At 49.0% G+C, this 17,995-nt stretch overlaps 2 long non-coding RNA genes across 3 annotated transcripts; one reads left to right on the top strand and one right to left on the bottom strand.

The window, feature by feature from the left end:
- Positions 1 to 326: 326 nt before the first annotated feature.
- On the bottom strand, positions 327 to 1,175 carry LOC111092028. 2 transcript variants are annotated; one of them, XR_005355465.1, is made up of 3 exons: positions 1,028 to 1,175; positions 805 to 944; positions 327 to 548 (listed from the first exon to the last, which is right to left on the bottom strand). It is a non-coding gene; the product is annotated as an uncharacterized LOC111092028 (long non-coding RNA). The 2 variants fall into 2 exon arrangements; XR_005355464.1 differs by lacking the exon at positions 327 to 548 and having other exon boundaries at positions 574 to 944.
- A 7-nt stretch (positions 1,176 to 1,182) lies between these two features.
- Positions 1,183 to 3,209, top strand: LOC119870212. The gene is made up of 2 exons (XR_005355466.1): positions 1,183 to 1,236; positions 1,696 to 3,209. It is a non-coding gene; the product is annotated as an uncharacterized LOC119870212 (long non-coding RNA).
- Positions 3,210 to 17,995: the final 14,786 nt, after the last annotated feature.

Genomic DNA, 17,995 nt, shown 5'->3' with positions numbered 1-17,995 from the left:
CATCCCTCCCCAATCCTGCCCCTGTCCATCTGCTGCTTCCCCCTCCTCACCCACCTACCCACTGGCATAGGACTGAGCCTCCAGCAGGTGTCTAGGATGCCCCCACCCCACCCCCTACCTCCATGCACCTGTGTCCCGTGCACCTGTGTCCCTTCCCTGATATCATATAACCACTGGCTGGGAGCCAAGTGTATGACACCTGGGGACACTTCCAGTATATTAACTAGCTCACACCAGCTCTGCCATCACCCACAAGGCTCTCAAGAGACTGACCCAAGAAATAGAAAACCTTCCCCCTGCACATTCAGGGAATTGATACTCTTGGATGCTATGTCCATGAATCAGTTAAAACCTCTGAAAGATGCGGTAAGGCAGAGAGCATGGAATGGGAGTAGGTCTGCATCCTGGTTCCTCTGTTTACCCACTGTGTCCTTGGGCAAGTCACTCATTTTCTTCTCAGGACTGCTGGAAAGGTGAAAGGAGCTCACGTGGAACAGCACCCAGCATGGTACCTGGCACGTTACAGGAGCACAGTAAATGGCAGTTTCCTTTCAAAGAAAGAATTTTCAAGACTGTCCCATCATGACAAGTATATTTCCCCATCCAAGAGAAGAAAAGCTGGCCAAACCTGTCTCCAGAGACACAAGCATGATATCCCCACCCATGCCCAACCTAGGAGGTGGCCCTCTAGGACCCCATGTAGCAGGTAGCACTGTGGCTCTCCTCCTCTCCAGGCCTGGGTAATGTGGGAAGAGGGGCAGCTCCAGCTGCTAGGGGTGGGTTGCCCAGACCATGTGCCCTTACTTTTGATAAGCATCATCCAAAATAATGGCCATGTATGTACATTCAGTCCATGCGGCACTGAAGAAAGTATCTACTTATGTGCATCATCTCATGGAAAAGACATAAAGCCCTTCTGAGTTGGGTATGACTGACTTCATTCCCTGAGTGAAAAAATTGAGATACAGAGGTTAAGAAAACTACCAAAGGTCACATAAAACCAGGACTTACTTGAACTTGAACCTACCTGCTTCCCAATTAAGGGCTCTCAACTACCACCACATGTTAACTCCCCCAGATCTTCTTCCCCGCCATACTCATCAAGCTCCCCAGGCATGCTCCAGGGAGTGGGTGGCACCTGCTTTATGATGTCATCGAGGCCTTGCAGTATGATGTCAAGGACCCAGAGTGCCTACCCTGCCCTTCCTGTGGGGAGTCAGTGGCATTGAGAGCAAGGTCAGAGGAAGGAGAGCCTAGATGACACAGAGCTGGGTGGGGACCAGCTGGGGAGGGGGCTGATCCAAGAAGGCCCACACAATGAGCTTTGGTTGGAGGCTTGGCTGTGCCATCCCCCATAGATTTTCTTGTTTGAAATGGAGCATGGAGCCCCGGAAATCAGGACAAAGGCACCACCCACAGTTCTGGTCTCGATGACTCAGATTCCACCTCCCACAGCCTCCTCCTGTGTGTGTTTCTGAATGTGTGTGTACCGGAGCATGTGCCCCGCCAGTGCGTGAGGCTGTCAGCTGTGCACGCGTGTATGCGCGTGCATGCACAAGGAGGGGGCCACATGTACACATGCCTGAGCTGTGTCCCCCTGCATACCAGTCTCCAAGCCTGAGCCCTGAGAATGTGATGACCAGTGGTGTCAATGACAATAACGATGTTAATAGCTAATGCACTTCTTTTGTTTAGAGACACTGTGCTAAGGCGCCTTCCATTGTGTGGAATCTTTACAAAAGCCTGGGGTGAATACTATCATTATTGCCATTCTACCGGTGATGAAACTGAGGCTTAGAGAAGTTAAGCTGTTCTTCCAAGGCCACACAGCCAGAAAATGATGTAATTTTCAGATGCCAAAGTCTGTGCGCATTAAGATGGGGTTCCCTCCTTGCCCTCTCTAGAGTGTGGAGATAAGACCCCAAGGGTCCTTTGTAACCCAAAACCACCCAGCGCTCTGAAGGAAAGGGGGCCAGAAGTCAGCTTTGGAAGAGAAAGGGGGGTAAATAGCAGATAGATGCCTGAGCAGGAGGGGGGCAGGGCAGTTGTCTCTCAGAACAGGTGTCAGAGAAGCTGTGACAGCCACTTAGAACCACAGTGGCAAGCCTCCTTTACATGGCTATTTGCATATATTTGCATTCATTTGCATCACCAAATCTGTGGAAACGGCCTTAATGGTCCCTGCCTCAGAAGACTGGCAGAAGCTGAGAGGGTGGGAGTGACAGGGAGGGCCTGGGGAATTCAGGAAGGGAACGGAGGGAAGAGGCAGTGCTGTGGAGGCACTGGGAGGTGCTGGGCACTGCTCAATTTGCAGGAGAAAGCAGGAAGATTCTCTCCCAGGTGCCCTGAGTCTCCTTCTCGCCCAGAGTCTATCCCTTGAGGGCAGCAGGAAAGGGGGTGGGAGATTCAGAGAGCCGGGAGCAGAGCGAGGTTTGGGACCTGGGTTGGTGGGCAGCGCTCAGGAGAAAGGCCGAGGCTCAGACCTCGGTCGGGACCCCAGCCGCCGGGTCCTGGGGAGGCTGGCCAGAAGAGAGAAGGCCTCGCTCTGCGTCTCTCCGCTGGGGGGCCTCCCACTTGGCTGCCCGAGCTCATTGGCTCGGTGTTGGAGCGCCATCTAGTGGACATGCTCCAGAAAGCACACCTTCCTCCTGCCCGCTCTGGTGCAGCCCCTTCCTTCCGGTGCCTGCACAAAACCTGTTTCGACTTTGCTAATGCCGAGAAAGGGCATGGTGCTGAAGTAGGAAGCTCCGTTTCAGAAGGCCTCCGTCTCTGCTGTTTTTCTGCTCGACCCAATTTACTCATGTTTCGTATTTTGCCTCTGAATAAGCCAAAGAAGCTATGCTCACACTTCAAGGCGGAAGCAAGAAAATTAATCATTCTCTGAGTTTTGTCCTAGGCCCCAAATACCTGATAACATCTAAGAAAAGCCAGATCCCAAACATGTTCCAGTACATTACGTTCAAACAAACCTTAGCTGACCCCTACCTTCGGTAATTTATGAGATAATGCCTATTGTTCATTCACCTGATACTGGCCTTTGATTGGATTGTACCACGGACTCCTGAAGAAACAGTACCCCGGACCCTTTGCCAGAATAAACCCCTAGCTCCAAGCAACAAGACTCATTCTTCTCTCCTTTCTGAGTCTCCTGGACATTCCCTCTGCTATCCTCTGTCACTCACATGATTCAGTAAACTGTTTTCACTTTCTTTGGCTCACATTTGATTTCTCTCCTACATGAAGCCAAGGACCTTTCTGGTTGATCCTGTGGGACCTAGGTCCTTGGACCCAGCCAGCCTGCATCAGTGCAATCTGGTCCTGCAGCCCACATCTGAGTGGAACCTCGACTTTCTGGAGGATCACCCTCAGGGAGCTTCCCACAAGGCTCAGGCCAGCCTAAAATTGGCTGATAGAGCTGAGAGGTTAAGAGCTCAGGCCCTAAAGGCAGAAAACATGGCTGTGCCGATTGCTAGCAGTGTGACTTTGGCAGATGAACCTTCATTTTTTTTAAAGATTTATTTATTTATTTATGATAGACATAGAGAGAGAGAGGCAGAGACACAGGAGGAGGGAGAGGCAGGCTCCATGCCGGGAGCCCGACATGGGACTCGATCCCGGGACTCCAGGATCGTGCCCTGGGCCAAAGGCAGGCGCCAAACCACTGAGCCACCCAGGGATCCCCCAGATGAACCTTTAAATCAGTAATCTCATCTGTAAAATGGGGGTAATAGTATTTACTTGTGAGAATGAAAGAAGATAGATGTTAAGAGTTTATCAGTAGGGTCAGGACTGAGCAATGCAAGTGCCTGGAACCCCAAATGTAAGGAACTTGGGACTTATATGACACTGGAAGCTTCTTAAAATTTGTGTCCTAAGCTCCTGATTCTTTTCGTTCTAGCACTGGCCCTGCTTATCAGCACATTGCCTGGCACACGAGGAAGCACCTCATCAGCAGGAGTTATGGGCGATGTTGTTATCATATGGTTACTGCTGTGATGATGTTAAGGGCTTGGGAAAGGCAGCACCCTATCTCCAAGACCCAGGAGAAAGGAGCACCCCAACTCCCATCTGGCCTGGTCTGGCAAGGATGTGAAGCGAGATCAGAGGCCAGAGGGGTGAGGGACCACTTCCCAGTGATTCAGGAACAGAGAGAGAAAGTCAGGGGCAGATAGGAATGGAGGGGAACATGGGATCATAAATCTCTCATGGCTTCTCAGATGACAAGGAAGAGGCTCACAGATAACTAGTGTGGTATGTTGGTGAGAGTCTGGGGTGGACTGGTGCCACATTATGGCCCTCTGAGGGGCAACCCTGAAGGACATGGTGAAGGGAAGTTCCACCCAAGGAGCAAAACTCTGAGCAGTACATTTGGTAATCAGCTTCATCCAGAAGAAGCAGCAGTCTGAGATTGGATATTCCCTGACTCCTGGGGAGTAGTGAATGACTTGGCTCATTCATTGGTCAGGAGCCTGGTAGGAACAAAACCAAGATCACTGACAATGAGGGCTAGGGAAAGGTAGATGGACAGACTTCTGAAAGCGGGTACCAAGTGTGCAAACTTCTAGGTCTCAAACACCCTCTAAAGCATCTGCTGCCAGAGGCTCTCAATAAAGCAGACAGAATGATTCATGAGGTGAGTGAATCTCTTCCTGTCCACACCAAATGCCTGCACAATAGCTTTTGATGCTATCAAAAGGCCATGGTACCAGGAATGGGGACAATATATGGGCCCAACAGCATGGACACCTCCCACCAAGACTGAGCTAGTCCTACTACTCTGAGGGCTCAATCTGCCTGCAGCGAGACCCACGATGAGCAGCTGGTGTGGTTCTCTTCCTCAGAAGACCAGCCAAGCCCCTGGTAGCAGATGGATTGCACTGAATCCCTTCCTTCCACACTGGAGGGGACAGTGATGATCTGTCCTTACTAGAACCAGGGTATGCTTGGGTTTGAGCTTGTCTTCCTTGTCCACCATGCTTCCACAAAGAAGGTACAATAATGAGGTCACCTAAGACTTATATACTTTCAGCTCTTATATTTAGATTTCGATTCATTTTGAATTAATTTGTGCATGGGATACGAGGTAATAATGAGATGGTACTCAATTCAACAGATTCACTGATCTTACGTAGTTGTACCTCATCACCCAGAAGCAGTGGGCCTGGAAGAACAGTGGAGCAGCCTGTCAGATGCTCAGAAGTTGCCGGCAGGAACATAACACATGTGGGTTTGGGCCCTGAACGTGGTATTTGTTTTGAAGAGCACTGTGTCCCCTATACCTAGAAATTACAAGTCCCAGAATCAGCGTGGAAGTGGAAGCGGCCCATCTCACTCTCAGATCTGTACAATTTTTGCTTCTTGTTCTCAAAACAGTAGGCTCTGTCAATTAGAGGTCCTAGTTCCCAGAAAGGGAGAACTGTAGCAGGGAACATAGTAATGTTTTGCACTAAACTGAAAGCTGTGACTTCCACCTGGCCCCCTTCTGCTCCTCATGCCAGGGGACTGATAGGAAAAAAATGACATTCATTACTGTACTGGTCAAGGTCATTGATTTTGATTATCATGAGGAATAAGAGCTGTAGATAGAATGCATGAGATGCAAAAAGGGCAGGGAAGGGTATGTCTGAACCCAGCTAGGAGATTCACTGGGTATCTCTTAGAATCTCCTACCCAGTTGAAATTGACAATGGACAACCTCAACAATGACGATCTCCAAAGGAAAGGCAACCAAGGGCTCAGAGCTCTCAGGGATGAAAGCCTATATAATCTCATTAGGTAGATCTATAGAGGTTTAACGGAAGGTAAGAGGAGGTGGGAGACAATATCAAGCATGGAGTCAGGACCAGCTACAGCAGTGGGGACTGTGGCTTGATTCATTAACCCTTTGTCTTTATCCTCCTTGATTCACATCTAGCATTATTGTGAAGGGGCCTTGTTTACAGTGGATTGTACCTCTCTTTCTGGGGAAATGATGACAACTTTGTTCTCATGGACAAAAATGGAGGCCCCATATGTAGTGGGGAAGTCAGATATAATGCAAAGGTGTGAGTGGATCTCGGTGGCTCAATGGTTGGACAGTATTGAGACACAAACCTTTTCTCTCAAGTGCCTTAACTACCTCCTTGCTTTCTTGGACGCTGCCCCCCACTTTCAGGTATAGATGAAAGGCCACACTGTGTGATGTGGGATCTGGTTTCTGGGTGCCACCAAGGTTGGTTGACAGAACCCAGAAGCTTGGGGTGAGCCCTGGGCCATGGGAATAGGCTGTGGTTGGAAGCTATGGGCTACTCCAAGGTAAGCTTCCTCTTTACAGCCTTCTAGAGGAGTCTGACCACATGCTGAGTGCACACATTGGCCGAGCAATCTGCAGGGTTTCTCTTTGGCCCCCAGGAAGCAAGTCAACATGGTAAGGCATTGAACCACCTTGCCCTGTGTCTTCCTTGTGCAAATTTCCTTCTTCCTCACCCTCAGCCCCGTGGGCTTTTACCTGAATCCTGGCCACAAGCTCTGCTTCTAGAGGGCTTAGGACAAGGGGTTTCTCACCCTGTGTGGTCCACACCGGGGTCAGTCTCAGAGCCTGAGTCTCACCACTCCAGCATTGCTGTTGAAACCAAAGGAATAAAGACCCTATGGGGGCAGGAAGTGACCAACTACTTTTTTGCAGATGGGGGCACAGGAATGGACATCTAAGAGACAAAGGAGGAGAGGGCAGGCAAAAACAGCAAGGAGGGAAAGGGAGCAGAGGATAGAAAGTTAAGTCCCAATGAAGGTCATCCCCTATACATGAGTCTATGTAGGAAGTGTCCTGGGGAGGAGTGGCTGGATCCAGCAGGACAGGGAAGACAATATTCCCTCCCCACAGTGAGAGGACACACTCATCCATGCAAGGCTGGAAATGAGTTTCTCTGAGCACCTCCAGACCTCCATATTGGTGGGTGGGAGCAGTGTCTGACTCTCAGATGACCTGGAAAAACAGTAAAAACATCAGGAGTGAGTAGGTAGTGCTGGGGGCAGGAGGAGGCAGCACCAGCTAGAAGGTCCAGAGCAGCACACAGTGATAGCTCCCTTTTCCACTGCCAGTAGGCCAGGAAGGGCTAGACTAGAGCCAAGGGATCCACCATCTTGGCCTAGGCCTCCCACTGTCTGACTACTCCAAACCCTTCAATTCATAAACACTGCGGGCCCATGGCACAATCTCATCTCCAGAGCACAGCCTTGCATTCCAATGGAGTTGTGTGCCCTAAGAGGACCTGGCCCAGTGGCATTTGGGTGGCTTGCCAGGAAGCAGGGCAGGAAGAAGTTCAGGTCAAGACAGAGAGAAAAGACTGAACTTCTCTCCTGTCACCCCTGCACCCTGCCCTTCACCACCTTGCCTTTCTTTAGATGTATGGGAAATGCACTAGGCTGGGGGCAGAAATCTTGGCTTAAAACTGTGGTCTGTTAGTTCCTGGGGTCATCCCATTCATTCTACCTCCAGGCAACGACCCTCTTTTCCTGCATTTTCAAGGCAGAGAGAAGGCCAGAGCAGCTGAGGGATCTGAACTCCAGGCAGTCAGCTATGCTTGCCTGGGATATATACATGGGACTGGAGAGGCCCATCTATGATAGAGTATATGGATATTTTTCTAAGGAGGAGTCCTTAACTGTCATCAGATTTTCATAAAAGTTTAAGATCTGCCTGTGCTGTCCAGTATGGTAGCCACTAGTTGCATGTGGTTCTTTAAGCACAAATTAAAAACAATAAAGTAAAATAAAATTAAATTAAATTAAATTAAAATGTAATCCAGCTCTTCTGACTCACCAGCCACATTTCACTGTCTTAATGACCATATGTAACTAGTGGCTACCACGTTGGACAGCACAGATGCAGAACATATTCATCAGTAAGAAAGTTTTTTTTTTTAGTAAGAAAGTTCTATTAGACAGTGCTGCCCATTGCAAATTTTTTACCACTTTATTAAGGTATAATTGATAAATAAATTGTATGACTTTAAAATATACAACCTAATGACTTGATTTACATATATATTATGAAATGATTACCATAATGAAGTCAATCACCTCACAATTACCATTGTGTGTGTGTGTGTAGTCAGAACATTTAAGATCCACTATCCTAGCAAATTCCAAGTATACAATACTGTATTGTTAACTATAATCACCCTGCTGAACATTAGGTCCCTGTCCATTGACCTTGCACAGGGAAACTGAGACCTAAAGAGGGGGTAAGCTGCCCAAGGCCCCAAGGGGAGTCAGTCATAGTGGCAAGACTAGATGCCCTTCATAAAATGTAAAATTGTATAAAAATATCTTCTTGGACATACAGCTAGCTGTTCCACAACAGTCTGGGATGGAAGGAGATAGGGCTCCAGTTGGGGCTCCAGATGGGGGGAAGGGCGGGGTACTGTGTTTGTCCCTCCCCTTCCACCCCCTCTCAGGGCTGCCCTAGCCCTTTAGGATAAAGGAGGCTCAGAGGTCTAGAACTCCCTCCCCTCCCCCACGATGACCTAATCCTCACAGAAATGTGAGAAGGGGAGTGAGGAGGGGCTTCGAGGAGGGAAGCTGGGGGTGGGGGTGGAGATGGTGCAGTCCTCAGGCCATAAAAACTGGAGGTAGGGCGCAGCCCGGGTGGCTCAGCGGTTTAGCGCCGCTTTCAGCCCAGGGCCTGATCCTGGGGACCCCGGATCGAGTCCTGCGTGGAGCCTGCTTCTCCCTCTCCCTCTGCCTGTGTCTCTGTGCATCTCTCTCTCTCTGTCTCTCATGAATAAAAACAAAAAAAATGGAGGTGGGGAGAGCTGTGCTGATCTTAACCATTCTGCATGCAGCCATCTTCTAAAATCCAAGTCTGCACCTATTACCCCATGCTTACACTCTTCTTGGAATGGAGACCAAATCCCAACCCTATTACTAGGTTTGTTCTCACCTCAGGACCTTTGCACTTCTGGTTCCTTGGCCTAGGACTCTCTCCTCCCACACTCAATTGACTCCTACCCACCTTTCTGATCTCAGCTTAATTAAGCACATACATCCCCATCCCTCACCCCCCACCCCAGCTAGGTCAGCTTCCTCTGTTACAGATTTTTTTACTGCTTCCCTTTAGAACATTCATCTTGTTTTTTTTTTTTTTTTTAAGATTTTATTTATTTATTCATAAGAGACACACACAGAGAGAGAGGGAGAGGCAGAGACACAGGCAGAGGGAGAAGCAGGCTCCATGCAGGGAGCCTGATGTGGGACTCGATCCTGGGACCCCAGGATCACGCCCTGGGCTGAAGGCAGGCACTAAAACTGCTGAGCCACCCAGGAATCCCCCTCATCTTGGTTTGTAATTCCTCTACACATTTATTTGGGGGTTCTTTGGTAAATGTCTCACTCCCTAGTAGACCAACCTCTCCATAGTCTATTTCTGCTTATTATTATATCTCTCAACCCTTGAGCAGTGGTTGGTCCAGAAGACATGCTCAATAAAAATATGACAAAATACAGTATCCATTCCTGATCAAAACTCTTCAGAGTGTAGGGATAGAGGGAACATTCCTCAGCATCTTAAAAGCCATCTATGAAAAACCCACAGCAAATATCATTCTCAATGGGGAAACACTGGGAGCCTTTCCCCTAAGATCAGGAACATGACAGGGATGTCCACTCTCACCACTGCTATTCAACATAGTACTAGAAGTCCTAGCCTCAGCAATCAGGCAACAAAAAGAAATAAAAGGCATTCAAATTGGCAAAGAAGAAGTCAAACTCTCCCTCTTTGCAGATGACATGATATTGTACATAGAAAACCCAAAAGACACCACCCCAAGATTGTGAGAACTCATACAGCAACTTGGCAGTGTGGCAGGATACAAAATCAATGCCCAGAAATCAGTGGCATTTCTATACACTAACAATGAGACTGAAGAAAGAGAAATTAAGGAGTCAATCCCATTTACAATTGCACCCAAAAGCATAAGATACCTAGGAATAAACCTAACCAAAGAGGTAAAGGATCTATACCCTAAAAACTACAGAACACTTTTGAAAGAAATTGAGGAAGACACAAAGAGATGGAAAAACATTCCATGCTTATGGATTGGAAGAATTAACATTGTGAAAATGTCAATGCTACCCAGGGCAATTTACACATTTAATGCAAGCCTTATCAAAATACCATGGACTTTCTTCAGAGAGTTGGAACAAATCATCTAAAGATTTGTGTGGAATCAGAAAAGACCCCGAATAGCCAGGGGAATATTAAAAAAGAAAACCAGAGCCGGGGGCATCACAATGCCAGATTTCAGGTTGTACTACAAAGCTGTGGTCATCAAGACAGTGTGGTACTGGCACAAAAACAGACACATAGATCAATGGAATGGAATAGAGAATCCAGAAGTGGACCCTCAACTCTATGGTCAACTAACATTCGACAAAGCAGGAAAGACTATCCACTGGAAAAAAGACAGTCTCTTCAATAAATGGTGCTGGGTAAATTGGACAGCCACATGCTGTCCAGAATGAAACTGGACCACTCTCTTATACCGTACACAAAGATAAACTCAAAATGGATGAATGATCTAAATGTGAGACAAAAATCCATCAGAATCCTAGAGGAGAACACAGGCAACACCCTTTTTAAACTTGGCCACAGCAACTTCTTGCAAGATACATCCATGAAGGCAAGGGAAACAAAAGCAAAAATGAATTATTGGGACTTAATCAAGATAAAAAGCTTCTGCACAGCAAAAGAAACAGCCAACAAAACTAAAAGACAACCTACAGAATGGGAGAATATATTTGCAAATGACATATCAGATAAAGGGCTAGTTTCCAAGATCTATAAAGAACTTATTAAACTCAACAGCAAAGAAACAAACAACCCAATCATGAAATGGGCAAAAGACATGAACAGAAATCTCACAGAGGAAGACATAGACATGGCCAACATGCACATGAGAAAATGCTCTGCATCACTTGCCATCAGGGAAATACAAATCAAAACCACAATGAGATACCACCTCACACCAGTGAGAATGGGGAAAATTAACAAGACAGGAAACAACAAATGTTGGAGAGGATACGGAGAAAGGGGAACCCTCTTGCACTGTTAGTGGGAGCGTGAACTGGTACAGCCACTCTGGAAAACTGTGTGGAGGTTCCTCAAAGAGTTAAAAATAGAGCTACCCTATGACCCAGCAATTGCACTGTTGGGGATTTACCCCAAAGATACAGATGCAGTGAAACACCGGAACACCTGCACCCCGATGTTTCTAGCAGCAATGTCCACAATAGCCAAACTGTGGAAGGAGCCTCGGTGTCCATCGAAAGATGAATGGATAAAGAAGATGTGGTCTATGTATACAATGGAATATTACTCAGCCATTAGAAATGACAAATACCCACCATTTGCTTCCACGTGGATGGAACTGGAGGGTATTATGCTGAGTGAACTTAGTCAGTCGGAGAAGGACAAACATTATATGGTCTCATTCATTTGGAGAATATAAAAAATAGTGAAAGGGAATAAAGGGGAAAGGAGAGAAAATGAGTGAAAATATCAGTGAGGGTGACAAAACATGAGAGACACCTAACTGGGAAGCGAACAAGGGGTAGTGGAAAGGGAGGTGAGCGGGGGATTGGGGTGACTGGGTGACGGGCACTGAGGGGGGCTCTTGGTGGGATGAGCACTAGTTGTTATGCTATATGTTGGCAAATTGAACTCCAATAAAAAAAATATGAGAAATAAGTGAAATCTTTGAGTGGAAATGTTCTTCCTGCAAGAAACATGCTCCTCGGAGTCCATTCCCTCTTCAACCAGCCCATCTCATTAAGACCCAATGTGGGTGATGTATGTGCCCTCTAGCACCCAGAAGGAGAGCAGGGGAAGGAATGAGCCCTGGAGGCCTTTGGAGCCAATGGAGGTGATCAGGAGTGCAGTGCCAGGATACTGGATGAGGAGTAACAAAAGTAACAAAACCGACAAGATGACAACTGGGGACCTTGGGAGATGGTAGAAATACAATGATTGCAAAGTGGTCTAATATGGCAACAGGATGCCATGGGATGGTTGATTAAAACAAGATCCTGGCATGTACCAGAATGAGGGAGTAATAGGTATGCTGGTTATGCAGAGTCACCGTGGAAGTGACTAGCAAAAATAGAAATAAGGAATGGGAAACATTTATTGAGCACTTAGAGTGAGTGCATCAAGCCCTTTCCACACACCCATATATTTCCACAGATTAATCTTTACAACAACCCTGTGAAGTGGGCACTATTCTATCATCTCCATTTTGCAGAAAAGGGAACAAAGGTACAGAGGGATTAAGTAACTTGCTCAGGTCACACAACAAGTAGAGGTGGATCAGAATTGGACTTTGGAGACCACTCTTACTATGGTCCCCTAACTGACGGTGGCTGTGATGTTCTAGGATTTGGGTGGAGAGGTGGAAGAGCAATGAGAGACATGGAAACGGGTATTGGAACATTCCTTTCCACAATCCCCACTGCTTGGTTCTGCCCTTCTGCCCACTGGTACATGTACCCCTTTTGTCCCTAGTGTCAGTCACATTTATTCTTACTCCTCTTTCCCTGTAAAATGCCAGAGAGGCTGAATCAAACGGCACAATAAAGAGTATGAGTGAGAGAAAGACTGTGCTGGTCAAGGGGAGGACTCTGGGGAAATGGGGTATAACTGAGGGAAAAGTTCCAGACAACTGAGGTTTGTGACTAACACCAAAGGGTTACTGTAGGTTATAACAGCTTTTGAGAGATGAAACACTGGAGAACTGGTTCACTCTTTTTGGTTTCTGGACTGTACCTTCCTTCCTTTCTTTCTTTCTTTCTTTCTTTCTTTCTTTCTTTCTTTCTTTCTTTCTTTCTTTCAGATTTTATTTCATTATTTATTCATGAGAGACACACAGAGAGAGGGAGAGGCAGAGACATAGGCAGAGGGAGAAGCAGGCTCCATGCAGGGAGCCTGATTTGGGACTCAATCCCAGGACTCCAGGATCACACTCTGGGCCGAAGGCAGGTGTTAAACCACTGAGCCACCCAGGGATCCCCCCTTTCTTTTTTTCTTTTTTAAAGATTTTATTTATTTATTAGAGACACAGCGAATGAGAGAGAGAGAGAGAGAGAGAGATACAGGCAGAGGGAGAAGCAGGCTCCATGCATGGAGCCTGACACGGGACTCGATCCCAGGTCTCCAGGATCACACCCTGGGCTGAAGGCGGCGCTAAACCACTAAGCCACCGGGGCTGCCCTCCCCCCTTTCTTTTTAAGATTTTATTTACTTATTTGACAGAGAGAGACAGACAACACAAGCAAGGAGAGCAGCAAGCAACGGGAGAAGGAGAAACAGGCTCCCATTGAGCAGGGAGCCTGATATGCGGCTTGACCCCAGAACCCTGGGATCATGACCCGAGTTGAAGGCAGATGCTCAACCAGCTGTGCCACCCAGGTGTCCTTGGACTATACCTTATTTTTTACTGTGGGTCCATGCATACACTGGGTCACAGGAGCCCTGCAAATGTCATTTGGATTAGACCAGAGCAGCAGATCAGATGGTGATGGTCAATAATGGGTCTCTCTTGCCAGGGCGAACTGTTGGAGTCCAGGGTTATGGTTTGGAGACGGTCCTTTCCTATCACCCTGAGCCCATCAGGCCCTGAAGGAATCACAGACAATACGCCAAAACGGAATGGTGGGTCAGCCCAGGTTCCCAGGCATGGCAGTTCTTGGAGTAAAGCGAGTTCCCTGGCTCAGCCTGGCATTGCTGATCTTGCTGTAGGTAAACCCCTTGGACAATGAGGATGAAGGAGATCTGGCTAAAGAGCAGGGACCCTTGACACCCACTCAGAGAAGCAACCCCTCCAAGGGATACTAGCCACCCACACAGTCTCGGTCTCACAGCTATGAACTGGTTCACCTCCCACACTACCATTCCCGCTACTCTGTTTTCCTAGGGTGCCTTCAGCTCTATTAGGACATTCCATGACTACTCTCTGTCCCCATTTTACTCAGACCAACAAACCTCTCTCTAAATCTTTTTGGGAGGTATATACTGTCCCAGGGGACCAGTTGATTTGGTTGTTTTACCCTACTCTTATGTACTCAGGAAAGATCAATCCAGAACTCTGTGCTCCCTTTTCTTGAGCCCAATGAGGGTTCGCTCCCTTCTGCCCACCCGCCAGGGGCCAGGGCAGACATCTGCCGCAGGCTTAACCTCTGAGTCCCTGTGCCTCCACACCAGACCTGGTCAGTATTCTCCCCTTCTCTGCTCAGGTATGGAGGAGGGCAGAAGACAGCCTAGCCTCTTCACCAGGATTCCTGAGGGTTTGGAGAAAGATACAATGTTCAGGGTCACAGAGTCTGGAATGTTTCCATTCACTGCCTTCATTCTCACTCATCTCTGTATTGACCTGTTTCTGCCCTTAAAAAAGTTGAGAATTGGGATGCCTGGGTGGCTGAGTGGTTGAGCATCTGCCTTCAGCTCAGGGCGTGATCCTGGCATCCTGGGATTGAGTCCTACATTGGGCTCCCTGCAGGAGCCTGCTTCTCCCTCTGCCTATGTCTCTGCCTCTGCGTCTCTCATGAATAAATAAATAAAATATTAAAAAAAAAAAAGAAAAAAGAAGGTTGAGAACTAAAGAGGGAGAGGGGAAGGAAGACCCATGCCTGCCAATCCAGAACTGCAGGCTCAGAGATACTCCCTCTTCTAGCTCTCAAGGACCCTAGAATTGGCGTCACTGGGCTCAGGCTATAGGAATCCTTTGAATCTTCCCTGTCCCCTCAGTGATGGATTATGGAAAAAAAGAGAGAGGCATGGACATAGACAGAGGTACAAAGAGAGATGAGGCAGGGAGATAGACCCACAGAGAAAAACTACAAGGAGATTCATAGTGAAGAAAGATAGAAATGTATTCAAAGGAAGACAGAAAGACAAAGAGACAGAAATAAGGGAAACAGCAAAATAGATATGGGAGGTGCATGTTAGAGAGAGCCAGGAGAAAAAAGAGAGAAGGAAGGTACAACCCAGGGACCAGAATCTTCACCCACCACCAAATTGCTGAGCCAGACAAGGAACACGGAGTCTTGGGAGAGAGCTGGGTCTCCCTTTCTGCATCTCTACCCTGAGCCTCTCACTCAGGTGTCCTCAATGTGGATTCTCTAAACTTGGATGGGAAAAAAATATTCTATTATTTCACTAATCTGTAGCTGGAATTTAGCATTTCCTTCAATTATGACAGTAGCCACAGACCACTCCTATTAACTATAACTATGGGTTTCTCACCAATAAAAATCATATATTTTTGTATGGTATTACAGTATTGCAGATGTTCTGAAATATCATTTATGCTCCTCCCTGCTTCAAAATTATGTAAGGTATCAACCTACTGCTAGATCTTATCTAAAGCATTAATAAAGAAGCCCATATATTACTGTATCACATTAAAATAGTTTTACAACTGTATTACTATATAATTGGTTTCCTTTGTAATCCTACATATTTCATCTTAGGCATTTTAAAACATTATTCTGAGACTGAGTACATAGTTTTACCAGATTGTCAAAGGGGAATTTGACACAAAAAGTGTCCAGAACTGTATCTGGCCCTCCCAACCCCACCCCAGTAACTAACCCCACCCCTCCAAACTCCCTGTGCCCTATAGTAATTCACTGGATTTCCTTCTCTTGCTGGGTGACTGGGAAATGTGGGAGAGGAAGGGAGCCAGAGAGGGATGAAGGAGAGAGTGAAGGAAGGAAGGTCGGGAGGAAGCATCCTAGACCACTATGCAGTAGAATGAAAGTTCATCAAGGGTACGGGGTGGGAGGGGGAGGGGGGAATCTCAAGTCAAGGTCAGCTGTCAAAGGAGTCCCCTTATTTCCCAGGAATGGGACGACCTTAGGATCTCTGCTGAGCTCGGTCACTGGCTGGGAGCGGCCCTGTGGGATGGTGGCCTTAAACTAGGAGCTCACGGATTTCAGGGAGAAGCAGCTGAGGTCCATTTCCAGTCTTTATTAAGTAGGAGGTCTGTGAAAATCATCCTCCTGGCCCTGCAGGTGTCCATTCAGAAAAATGTCTCCTAATCTGTAAAATGGAGGTGTTAAAATTCCCTATCTTAAGAGCTGTTTTGAGGATTAATGGAAACTTGCAAAGCAATATTTGCACAGGGCCTGGGACAGAGTCAGCTCTCTGTAAGTGGTAGTCATTAGGATGGCCATATTAATGATTAATTATTATTATTATCATCACTCTCTTTGTCAGAGAGAAGAGCTCCAGGAAGCTGAAGATGGCAGATCCTCTCCAAGCTGGGGCAGTTGGGAGAGGTGAGGACCACTTGTCCACACACCCCTCACCTTCTGCTGAGGCAGGGGTCTTCCACTAGCTACTGACTGCGCTTGTGTTTGCTGACTCACAGCCAACTTCCTCTCCTACAAACAGGAAAACACAGCCAGACAGCGGTGTCCCCCCTCCCCCCTCCCACCACACGTAGCTGAGCCAGTGCAGGTCTGAGGGGGAAGTGCCTCGGGCTCTGGGGGACAAGCTCCAAGGCTGGGGCTCCAGGCAAGATTGGGGAAGAGCAGAGGAGCCGTTTCTCCTCAGGTAACTCCCCCCCCGCAAAAAAAAAAAAAATTACAGTAGGAGGATGAGAAGAAGGGGTTTCTCCGACGAAGAAAAGACTGCTTGCTGGCTCACTGCGCTTGCAGGGCACCAGGCTTGTCCCCGAGAAGGCAGCCCCGAGCCCTGGTTTGGGAGGAGGAATGTTGCCTTGCCCACCTTCACCTCGAGAGGAAACCTAGGTGTGGCCCCTGGGGAGGGAGAAGCGCTGGGGGCTCCTGTGCTCCCCACCGCAGGTCGCTGGGCCGCCGCTGAAGGCTCCCGGCCTCCTGGAGGCTGGCTTCCGTCCTCTCACTAGCCGGGTGCCGGGGTCCGGCCGCCGAGCTGGGCGTGGGAGAGGGCCCGCCGCCCGGCGCTGGGGCCAACCGCCTTCTGGGTCCCGGCACCTCGGGGCGGGCACAGCGGCGGGGATGCAAAGCCTCCCCCTCACGGCGCTCTCCTTTCTGCTCGGGCTCTACCCTGTCCCATCTCCAGCCTGGTCTCTGCCCCGGGTCCCGCTGTCTCAGGCTGTCTTGGCCTCCAGCCCTGTTCCGGTCCCTCACTCGGCCTCTAGGAGGGCAGAGCCGGCCAGGCCCCGAGATAAGCGCAGCGGTTGGGTAAGGAGCCCGAACCTTTTGAAGGCCGGCGCTTGCACAAGGAGTGGCCGGGGGCCCGCGGAGGGGACCGGCCGGCGGGGCGGGGCGGGGCCGGCGGGAGCGCCGAGGGGAGGCGGGGCCGGCGCGGCGCGGCCCGAGCCTCGGACGGCGCGACCCGCAGCGGGAGCGGACGGCGGCCGCGCAGTGAGGTGAGGACCCCCGCGCCCACGGGCCCCTGCCTCCCAGACTCCTCCTCCCGTCCCCTCCTCGAGGGCTCTCTCCGCGTCCCCTGCCCCCTCCCCGCCGCGACCCGCCCCTCCCTCCGGTGGCCCGGCCTCTGCCCCCTTCCTCCTTGCCCCCTCCCCTGTCGCAGCCCGCACTGACCCGCGCGCCCGCCCCCCCCCGCACTTCTGCCCAGCGCACCTCCGGGCTCTCAGTCCCGTGCCCTCGGCTGGGTCTGAGTCACTGGGAAACTGGGCTCTGAGTCAGGCCCTAACAAGGTTGGGGATGGGGCCCAGCTGTGGAGAGGCCGAGAGGCCAGAACTGATGCTGGGGCGAGCGGCAGTCCTGGTCAGGTCCCCACAGAGAGAAAAAGAGAGGGAGCCTAACAGGCAGAGGCAGAGAGACAGAAATCTGGAGTTAGATACAACTAAAGATCTAATTAAAAGTGGAGATTGAGGCAAGGAGAGGCTTAGTGATAGAGAGCAAAAGAAGGAGGGGAACAACGATGGATTTAGTAGAGACAGACAGATGGAGTGCAGTAGAGACAGGGACAGGCAGAGAGAAAACTCCAGGGAGAAAGAATCTGAGACAG

The sequence above is a fragment of the Canis lupus genome, chromosome 2 (assembly GCF_011100685.1).
Source record: "Canis lupus familiaris isolate Mischka breed German Shepherd chromosome 2, alternate assembly UU_Cfam_GSD_1.0, whole genome shotgun sequence".
In the NCBI taxonomy this organism is placed as follows: domain Eukaryota; kingdom Metazoa; phylum Chordata; class Mammalia; order Carnivora; family Canidae; genus Canis; species Canis lupus.
This window is presented reverse-complemented; position numbering and strand designations above follow the sequence as displayed.